The following is an 11,146-nucleotide window of genomic DNA, read 5'->3' on the forward strand; positions in this document are numbered from 1 at the left end:
GACCAAGCTGTACAAACTGGGACCTGAGGTGCTGTTCCTCAGATTTATAGATGTTGCTGCTGTTGCCAGAGGTTTTGGTATTCTTACTAATATCTGTATGATATGTTTGGGGGCCTAAATAGATGTTTAACAAAGTTACAAACCTTGAATATTGGGAGAATGTCCAATAGGACAGAATTCCAAACTCATATGCCTATATGGAGCCAGAATGGTAATACATATGTATGGTGAAAGAAGGACTTGGCAAATGGGAGAGCTTATGCTTCCTCTAACAGAGGCAGTCACTATTCAGGTAGAGCTATAGAGAAATGAGAGCCCACTATGGCCAGTTCTTCATGCTTTTTAAAATATATGGATTTATATGTGATCTGTTCAAATGGAATGATAGGTAGAGCATCAGTGACATTTAAAAATGAATGAGGATATAATGTTACTTAGATGACTGGATTTTTTATAAGGGAAAACAGTAAAGGTCCCTAGCTTACTCCGTTCACCAAAATAAATTATAGATACCTAAATATTATTAGGTTTTAAAATTCATAGAAGGACAAGAAATCATTATAGATGAAGATTTATATGACCCGAAGGGAAAGAATTTTCCAAGAACTATATCAAAGTCAGAACCAGAAAGCATGAGGAAATTGATGGATAGATTTGACTACTAAAACACTAAAGCTTAAAAATAACTTTTTGACAAAAAATATATCCTTAAGAAAATTATGAATTGATGGTAAACTATTTTTGACATGTAGGAGTCAAATACCTTTGCCTATTACATGGCAAAGTATTTACAAGTATTTGACCTAAAGAAAAATACTTTCAGAATAATGGGCAAAGGATATAAAGAAGCAGTTCACAAAAATGCAAAAATGTTTAGGCTCACTAGTAATATAAGTTTCAAATTAAAATGTAATATAATTATTCCCCAACAAAATTGGAAATATTTTAAAATGATAAGTAGGAGGCTGAGGTGGTGAGAAATTACAAATCGCATACGTTAGTGATGGGGAATGCAGTTGGGAAAAAAAATTGGAAGGCAATTTGGCAAAAGGTATTGAAAGACTTAAAAACATGCTTGCTGTTTAACCTGAGAATTTTGCTTTTCAAATCTACCCTAAGATAGATATATATTTCAATCTCTCTCTACCTCTCGCTGCCTCTGTCTCTGTCTCTTCTCTCTCTCTCTCTCTTTCTCTCTCTCCTTCTCCCTTTCTCTTACTCACTAGAATATAAAGTTCATGAGGTCAAGGGACTCTTGTCTATTTAATTCCCTATGCTTTTACTTGAGCCTAGAAAGCTGCCTGTCATGTAGTACATAATTAATAAATGTTTGTTGAATGGATTGTTATTACTTTTTTATTTACCAAGGACCTTGGCATCTTAGAGTGTGTCTAGGGAAGAATGACTAGGATGTTGAGGAATTTGAAATTAGATCATGTAAAAGCAAGGGAAAAGAACTGTTGGAGGAGTTGCCAGAAAAGGATCTGATAACTGGCTTCAAACGTTGGAAGGGATATTATGTAGAAGAGTGATTTGACTCATTCTCTACAACTTCTAAGTGAAGAAATAGATCAGTGGATGAAATAAATAGAAAGGCAACATGAGGGCTCTATTTAAAGAACTTCCAAACAACTAGAGTTGTCCAGAATGGATTTGACTACCTTGGGAAGAAACAATTCACTATGGCTTAAAATATTCAAGCGAAAGTTCTTATAAAAAGATCCATAATGCAGAATAAGACCTTGACTAGATAACTGCAGATTTCCTCTGCTAAGAAGACTCACCTCCTTTTCTTCTCTAACATCACATTCTATACCTTCTCTCCTTTCAAAAGTAAGTTACTCCTTCTTACTTTTCAGATGCCTTACTAAATGTTACCTCTCTCTAGAATGCTTTCCCGACTACACATCGCAACATAGTGTTGTTTGTTTATGCCTCTTAAAGACATCTCACTTTCCCCTTCATGTCACTTAAAGTTCATCATAATTTTCCTTTTGCCTGACTGTCCTCCACTAGGATACAAGCTTTATGGAGGCAGAAACTAGTTCTATCTATGTTGTTTTTTTAACTGAAGTATTGTTGATTTGCAATGTTGTATTAGTTTCAGGTATACAACAAAGTGATTCAGATATATATCTATATACATACTCTTTTTCAGATTCTTTTCCATTATAGGTTATTATAAGATATTGAATATAGTTCCCCAGACTATACAGTAGGTATAGTTGTTGTTTATCTATTTTATATATAGTATTGTATATCTGTTAAACCCAAACTCCTAATTTATCCCTCCCCCCATCTTTCTATCTTGTTCCTCTTTCTATACCTATTGTCTAGTACAGTGCCTGGTACTTAGTAAGATCAAATTAATCTTAATGATGCATGTACAAAAGTTGAAATAACTTTATATTTAATTTCCTTGGGAACCAGGAGTTATTAAATCACGGATGCACATCTATTTTTTTCCTCATTTGTATTCACAGTTTCCAATACCTCCTGGTTCTATTCATCTTGTGGGTGCATTGGCCTATGCATACACCTTAGGGGTTGTAACCAGAGGACTTACAATGGCCTCGCACCATCTTTGCTCTTGCAGGCCTCCAACCACCCCACGTGGATCCACTTAGTCAGTATGTGCAGGTGCAGTGCAGCCCTACTTGTTGGCCTAAGTCTTTTATCAGGGAGATTATGGAAAGCTTGGTAAAATTCTCCACAGGTTCAGCATGCTCAGCTTTGATGCAAGCCTTTCTCAGATGTTGACTCAAATTCTGGAAAAAGACCTTTTTGTTTTTCCCAATTGGAATTAGGTTTTTTTTTTTTTTAAATTAAGAATGTCAAATATAATTATTATAAAAAATTCAGCTAAAACAGAGATATAGTAAAATCAGCCACAATCTACCTGAATATGATGTTTATTAACATTTTAGTATATATCTTTCCAGATTTTAAGAAAATAAGCATTTTATGACAAAATACTATCACGGTATAGAAACTATCTTATAACATACTTTTCCATGTGATATATTGAGAAATCCTCACCAGGTTAATAAATATATATTTATACTATCCTTTTATCATGCCTGTGTAACGTTCCACACTATGAGTATTCCACAGTTTAAATGATTTTCTGTTTTAGGATATTTGGGTTCTTTCAATTTGTCACATTTAGGAGCAATGATACAATAAAACTTCTTGGTTGCATATCTAATTGCATATAATCAATTATTACATTAACCAAAATTCAAAGATAAAAACCTAGAATTAAGATTACTGGATCACAAGATACCTACAGTATTTTAGCTTTGGTATATATTATTGTCAAGTTGCACTCTAGAAAGTAGTAATTTCCACAGGTTCAGTTAGCATAATTCCATTGATGGGATTGGCCAACTTGATGTTTTGTGGATTTTAAGATAAAGTTCATTTCAAACTACATGATGGGAAACAGGAAAGTTGATAGAGCCCTGAGACAAGATAGTAAATATGTATTGTTATCCTTGCCATGTGTAGGAAAACTGTTCCTGATTGTTTCTTAAAGCTGATAGGAATGAGGAAAAAGTACCTCTATTAAGTTAAAAGTTACACGTAAAATTCTAAAGTCTGCATTGGTTTATTGACTAAAAGTTTTACATTTAAACACACACCTGTAATTTGCATCACCTATTGAATAAAGTATCCAGCTTTCCCTTCGTTGAATAGACCCAGGTGTATGAACTGGCTTAGATCTAGAAATTGTGCTATATAGGTTATGGATCCTCACTACTGATGCTTAAATTAGATTTCTGTCCACCAGACCTCTATGTGCCAAACTGTATCTTAGTGGGCTTCTTATCTATTTTATTTCTGGGAAACTTGTGATCAATTAACTATTGCCACAGAACCCTATGAGTCAAAACATTCTGATTATCAATTCTCCATGTTTTATGGTGGCAACTTCATGCATGTTTACTCTGAGAGTTAAGTGCAGCTATTTGGTTCACCACTCTAGCATTCCATTATTCCCTTTGAAGTTAGGGACCATCCAGTGTAGCAGTCACCACCATCCTATCCAGTCTACAGAGGACCACTACATAAAGCTCTTTAGGAAAACTGGCACTCCCTCTCCCCTAATATTAAAGATAATATTTTTCATACTAAGAAAGAAGTATCTTCTGAATTTTCCAATCAGATATAGTTTAGGGGGTGGATGAGAACAAAATTGATTCATTCCATTGTTCCCCTTTCCTTAAGTCATCTGTCTTTGTTCTAAAATGTACCTGGGATTTTGTTTTAATCAAGTATGATAAGATGACAGATATGAGACAACTCATGAGAAAACTGCCTTGAAAGAAGGTTTATTTTTCACAGCTCCCAAGAGAATGGGACGTGCCATGCCATGTAGGGTCATATGTTGAAGCACTTGGGTTAGTCAGGAGGCAGAGGAGCAAAGGGAAACATGGCCCGAGGCTTTATGTATTTTTTGAGGGAAGAAATAGACAAGGTAGGGGAGGTATGCTGAGTAAACTTAGGCTTGGAGGCTCTGGGTTATTGGGGTGGTTCCTAGTTGTCAGGTACCTAGCTCTGGGGTGATTTTGGGCAGGGGGAATATTGGCTTGGTGTGTGACAGTTTGATAGAGGAAGTGGTTGGGGGAATATGTCCTCTGATTGGCTGGTTTGCATATCAAAAGTGTGCTTGAAGGCAAACTTTTTGTTGTTTCTAGGAATTACTTAACCTTGGGAAGGACAATTTCTTCCTGGGTCTGTAAGGCTCTAAGATGTCAAAGCATCAAAAATTTAAAAAATGTGATTAGTGCATTCACTGTCCTCTACAATACACCAGGAAAATTATGGCATTTTGAACTCATTAACTGTAGACCACCTAGCAGTCAACTAATGCCAGTCCTACACATTTGAGCCAACATTAGGTGAATAAACACATCTCAATGAATTTGGGCTAATCGTGGCTTTGATTTGTTTGCCATTTAATGATCTTAGAGTCCACTCCCATAAAATCCAGACTTATGGTGATACAGAATGACATGGTTCTATAAATTTTTCTGTTTATAGGCTATCTCATCCCAGAGAAGATCAGGTATTTCTCAGTCTGGACTCTATTGAAATTTAGCTCTTAAATATGGACCTGGAGGTAATAAAGGATGCTGTGTAGGGGTCCTTAGACAAATTGACATCAGTTGGTGAGGAATTGTCCCAGCCTTCATCACTGAACAGCTTTTATGCAGGGGAATCTCAGGTCCTTAATCCTGTCAGGGGAGGGAGTCTCTTTTGCTAATAAAATTGATTCAAGCAGATTTAGGAGTTCAAAGTTCTCAGCCTCAGGGTTTTACTTTTTTCCAACCGGTGTATAAGAGATTTGGTGGAGTTCAGCTCTAAATTGAAATGCTGTTTTGCACCTTTTACAATTAGGTCCTAGATTATCAGTAATGCAGCTCTGTGACCACATACAGGAGATGAGGGAATTATTCTATGCTGCCATTAGGCTTTATGATTTTCCTCACTGTGTTCTTAATTGCATACCTTTTAATTTCTTATTTTCTCTATTCCTCTGGCTCTCTAGGGCCATAAGAGGAGTAGGTGACTTCATAATCTCTGTGATCATCATAGCACTAAGTGTTATAGGCCACTTGATATCCCAATTTGCCCTCTACTTGCATTTCATCCCATGGCACTACTAGAGATAATTTCAGTAATTTTGCTGCTACCAATATTGTGGATTACTCAAGTTTCATTTGCATTCAACTGGAGGTTTTCTATGTGCTCTTCAATTATGTATGCAACCCAATCTCAAAATACCATATTTTGGGTCTGTTTTGTGGGATCGTGATCCCAATTACTATACCAGTTAGGAGTCTAACAGGAGATAAATGACAAACCAAAATTAGCACCTTAAAATGACATCCTAAAATAAATGATCTAAAGTTGGGTAATTTTAGAAGATTTTGATAAAGAGATGATTGATAAAAATACAGGCCTAGTGTAGGGAAATTGCAAGGGATAAAGTGGTTCACAGACCTAGCAATAGTGGAGGATGTTACCATTTCTAGCTCTGAAGGGTAAGGGGTGGGAACAATTATCAGAACCTGGAGACAAAAAACTCTGGGAAAGGACTATTTAACAGAATTTGGAACCTTTGATTATGGGACATAGCCAACTACCAGGGCTACTCATAAGAGCAGGAAAATAAATAGATTGATCTCTTCATCCTTTGTTTTGTTCTCCTGTAGCTTCTCCTCATGGATTGAACTTAACAAAAAGACAAAGTAACTAACTGACATAATCCTTACAAATCAGCCTCCTGGAGCACAGAGGACTTCCCTTGGGTGGGCTGTGGATATGCAAAGGCTCAGTTTGTGCCTTGTGGTATATTCTAACTTGATTTGGGTTAGACTTGCTCTCTAAAAGGGTTGAAATCTATGACCTGACTTCAACAATCCATCCATTTAGTGCTGTCACCTAGAGAGGCTGGAAGGGACAGGAAATGGGGCCAGTTCCTGGTGGGGAGTGCATCAAAGAGCAATTCCTGGTGAGTTAGGGAATTTACTCTATGTTCCGGTATTTAGGATAGAGTTTTAGTCATTACAGCAGGGCCGGCAAACTTTATGCAAAGTGTCACATAATAAATATTTTAGGTCTTGCAGGTCATATGGTCTTTATCACAACTACTTAACTCTCATTATAGTTCAAAAGCAGCCATAGGCAATACCTAAGCAAATGGATGTGAACAGTTTCTTATAAAACCTTATTTACAGATTAGGTTGAGGACAGCATTTGGCTCACGGGCCATAGTTTCCAGACTCTTACTCTATAGAAGCTGGAATCAGAAAGAGGAAATTGAATTAGAAGCTCATTATATAACCTGAACCAACCCAGCAATAATTGGTGAATGCTGTGAATTAGTCAGCCATTTCATGCTCAGGCAAACTGACCTATAGCAGTGAGTCTATGACTACAAGATTAATTTCTGATCCCCCTGGCTGTAGGGTTGATGATGCTGAAATGCTGTTTTTCTAGTTAAGTTTGGTTCAGGAACCCAGCAGAACCAAGCCTATAGGTAGGAGGCACCCTTGACTTTTGAGAAACATAAAGGTGTCAGCTACCCTGTTCCAATGGACTCCTAAGACATTGGCATGAGCCTCACTTTCCTACCAGACCCTCCCCCATACTTTCTTGCACTTAAGCTTCACCTGTTGCTCTGAATTTCAATCCCTTGCTTATTCCTGGGTCTCAGAACAGATCTGCACTTATCCTGTCCAGTGGGCCTGCTCTCCAGATTCTAGCTTTTCTTTATCTGGCCAGTTCTGATTAGGCAGGACACAGATTAAGATTGTTTCATTTCCAGCCAGTATATTTGTACATTTTTCATTTACTTTCACGGCTAAAGGTTTGGTTGTATTTTACTGGTTATTTTTAAAATTGACCTGGACTTCATGCCTATATTTTTAATCCATTAAAAGTTTTAATTGGATATTCAGGAATGGAATCCATTTGGATCTCCAGATTTATTCGCCCTTGAATCACACATAGCAGAAACCAGAACATTGGAGGGCTCTCATCTGGATTTTGAGTTACTTCCTTGTGGTTTCAGCATAGAGAAGACCCAGTTCGGGGCTTTTAGCTCCAGATTCATACACTTGACTGTAGAGAGCTCTGGATTTCTTCCAAAAGTTCTGGCACTTGAAAAAAGTTATGCACTTTTCTTTTATAGTGGCGGGAATGGCTTTCCATGCACATAACAACTTTCCCTAGTTCCCCACCTATTTACTTTTCTGACCAAGGGTGTATATTTCAGTGAAAGAGGTTGGCTTGAGAGTGTGGCCACATGCAGAGCCATGATAACTGGCCCATGCAGGAAGAATTGAGCTTTGTTTGTGCCTTATTAATTGGACTAGGCAGAATAGTGAGTCACCTGAAGTAATCTCAGAAACAGACCAGCTTACCACCCATCTAGTCTAGCGGCTGTTTGCCATTCGTAAGGCAGGATGTGAAAACCAGCAGCAGTGGCTGCTAACTCAACCCTTCTGGAGGGCATCCAGAGCAGCTGGGGGGGAGCACAGAGTTAGGGTGGAGGTTCCATTGGATTTCTCTCAAGACACCAAGCTGGGGTTATGGCTTCCCACAATTCTGACCACCACGGAAGAGTTAGAACAGTGACAGAAAGGAAGTACCTCTGCTTGGGGCCCTAGACAGGTACATGCATTCTGTGGAGCTTCTGAAGGCCTGAGCTTGGGCAAGATTACAAATTGGAAAGAGTCTTTGATGGAGGAACACGAAATCAGGATTCCAGTCCTAGCTTTGCCTTAATTGCTATGTAAGTGAGGTCTAATCATTCAGCCTTTTCTGGGAGTTGGTTTCCTTATCTGTAAAGTAGGGATAATTAGTCCTGTCCTGTCTCACTCAAAGAGATGATAAGTACTAAACGAGAACATTAATGAACGTGAAAGAACTTCAAAAATTGTATAAAGCAAAGGAAAAAGACATTATTATGGCTGCTGCTAATAAAATCAACTGACTCACTAGCAACACAGTGCTCTCTGTACCAAACACGAACTCCTCATCCAGGCTTGCAAATCCTTCTTTCAACTGGACTTGACTTTATTGAGAGATTGATAAGCTAAGCTATTCTCACAATATTTCCTTCCGCAGCACATTTTGCTCATTCCCACCTATGCGTTTTCTATATTTTGTTTGTAGTCTCCTTCTACCTCTTTTTTTCAGCTCCCTCCTCATCCCCCACCCTGCTTCTTTTTTTTTGGGGGGGGGGGGTACACGGACCCCTCACTGTTGTGGCCTCTCCCGTTGCAGAGCACAGGCTCGGGACGCGCAGGCTCAGTGGCCATGGCTCACGGGCCCAGCTGCTCCGCGGCATGTGGGATCTTCCCGGACCGGGGCACGAACCCGTGTCCCCTGCAGCAGCAGGCAGACTCTCAACCACTGCACCACCAGGGAAGCCCACACCCTGCTTCTTAAAGCTAGTTCTATGAGGGCTCCCCACTCAGCTCCCTTCTCACTCAGAATAGTCCTTTGAAGATCACTTCTACTCCTGTGGCATCAGCTATCATCTATAGGCAATAAGTTCTTCTATTTTACAGTTAATGACAACACCACCCTCCCATTGGAAGTTAGACAAGATGTAATCTTCTCCTTGCCTTCATCCTTTCTCTCATCCTCCCATTTTCTTAGACATCAAGTCCTGAGCATCTATCTCCGGAATCTCTGTATCATTGCCACTGCTTTACTCTGGGCCCAAACCTCTTACAACTTGGATTATTGTCACAGCTTACTGATTAGATTCCCTGTTTCCAGTCTGTTTTCCTGCCAATATATCTTACACTCTTCTGCCAAACTGATGTTTCTAACACACAAATCTGATCATGCCATTTCCCTGCTTCGAACGCTTCAGTAACTCACACTTTTCAGAATTAAGTTCAAACATAGCACAGTAGCACACAACTTTCATCGTGATCTGGCTCCCACCTATCTCTTTCCCTGCTGGTATGAATCCTTTTAGGTTGAACTCATGTGAGAATTTGAGGCAACAGAAAAATGTGTAGGTAAAGATTTGCAAACAAATGATGATTTGCTCTTGGAGCTCATCCCTGCCACCCTTATGGGTCACCACGTTTGTGGTCCCTCTTCAGCTTTCCTCCCTGCCATTCCTCACCCAGACACTTGGCTCTGGTCATGCAGACGTTCTTGGAGTTCTTCAGTGATGTGTGGCTTTTGGTGCCTTTGTGCCTTCATATTTTCCTTCTTACTGTTTTTTTTGTTTTGTTTGTTTGTTTGTTTGTTTTGCAGTACGTGGGCCTCTCACTGCTGTGGCCCCTCCCGTTGCGGAGCACAGGCTCTGGACGCGCGCAGGCTCAGCGGCCACGGCCCACAGGCCCAGCCGCTCCACGGCACGTGGGAGCCTCCCGGACCGGGGCACAAACCCGCGTCCCCTGCATCGGCAGGCGGACTCTCAACCACTGCGCCACCAGGGAAGCCCATCTTACTGTTTTTATCCCACTAAAGACAACTTGTCCTTCAACACTTAGCTCAAAAATTACTAGCCCTATGATATCTTCTCTGATTCTTCATCTGATTTATCCATTCCTATCTTGTGATTCCAGAGTAGCCTGAATAGTCTTCCGTCCCACCTTCCCTCAACAGTTTTAATCCATTGTGTGTTTACTTGCTAGATGATTTGAAGGCAGAGATCTTAACTGACTATGCATTTGCAGCTTGCAGCACATTAACACTCTAGATAAAATGTTTGCTGAACGAAATTGAGGTGTTCTTATCTAGAATACTCTTCTCCCTCTCTCACCAGCATATATCTTATAGTTCTCTTAAACTTAATCCGAAGACAATCTCTTTATATAATCTTGCTTTATTATCCCATCATCGCGAATGATCTTCTTCTCTTTGAATTTCTTTATAGCTAGTGTGTGGTTTTTAGCATTGTATGTTAATTTAGAGATGGCTTTGAAATATACCATCCCCCAACCATCATTATTCTTTAAGTATAAAATGCAATGCAGGGTAAAGTACCCCGGGAAAAGAGTCAGAGACCTTGCTCTAGTTTTACTCTGCTATGAACTAAATGTGTGGCCCTGGGCAAAATATTGATTGTTTTCCCCCTTGGTTTACATTTTCTTATTTTGAAAATGAGGGAATCTGTATAATCTCTAGGGTACCTTCTTGTTAAAAGAGTACATGCCACTGATGTCTTTAATTCTTTCACTTATCATTTCTCACATATTTCACTTTTCCAGTCCCACTGCAGTTTTTGAATGCAGGAGATATTTTGTGCTGCAATCCCTTTTGTCTATGTGTCACTGACTATATGTCTATATCTATATCTACATAAAATGAGCACTTAGTAAACTCTAAGCGTCTAAACTCTGGAGATTGTGTGAAAGAATAATGTAACAAAGGGTTAATATAATCATTTTCTTACAACTTCAAATCTCTAGATTACTCCATGAGTTATGTGTGGTTAATGTATCCCATTGATACATCCCTATAACCAGGCCTATCCTTTAGAAGGAGGGTTAGATTTGAATCTTCAAACTTTTTGAAGTAGGAATTTCCTTCCATGCTGGGAAAAGATGTATGCTGATTCAAAGAGGGAAAAAGTGCTCTAAGAGACCCTTAAAGGGCTTCAAAG

This window comes from Leucopleurus acutus (genome assembly GCF_964270905.1).
Source record: "Leucopleurus acutus genome assembly, chromosome: 8".
Taxonomy (NCBI): Eukaryota; Metazoa; Chordata; class Mammalia; order Artiodactyla; family Delphinidae; genus Leucopleurus; species Leucopleurus acutus.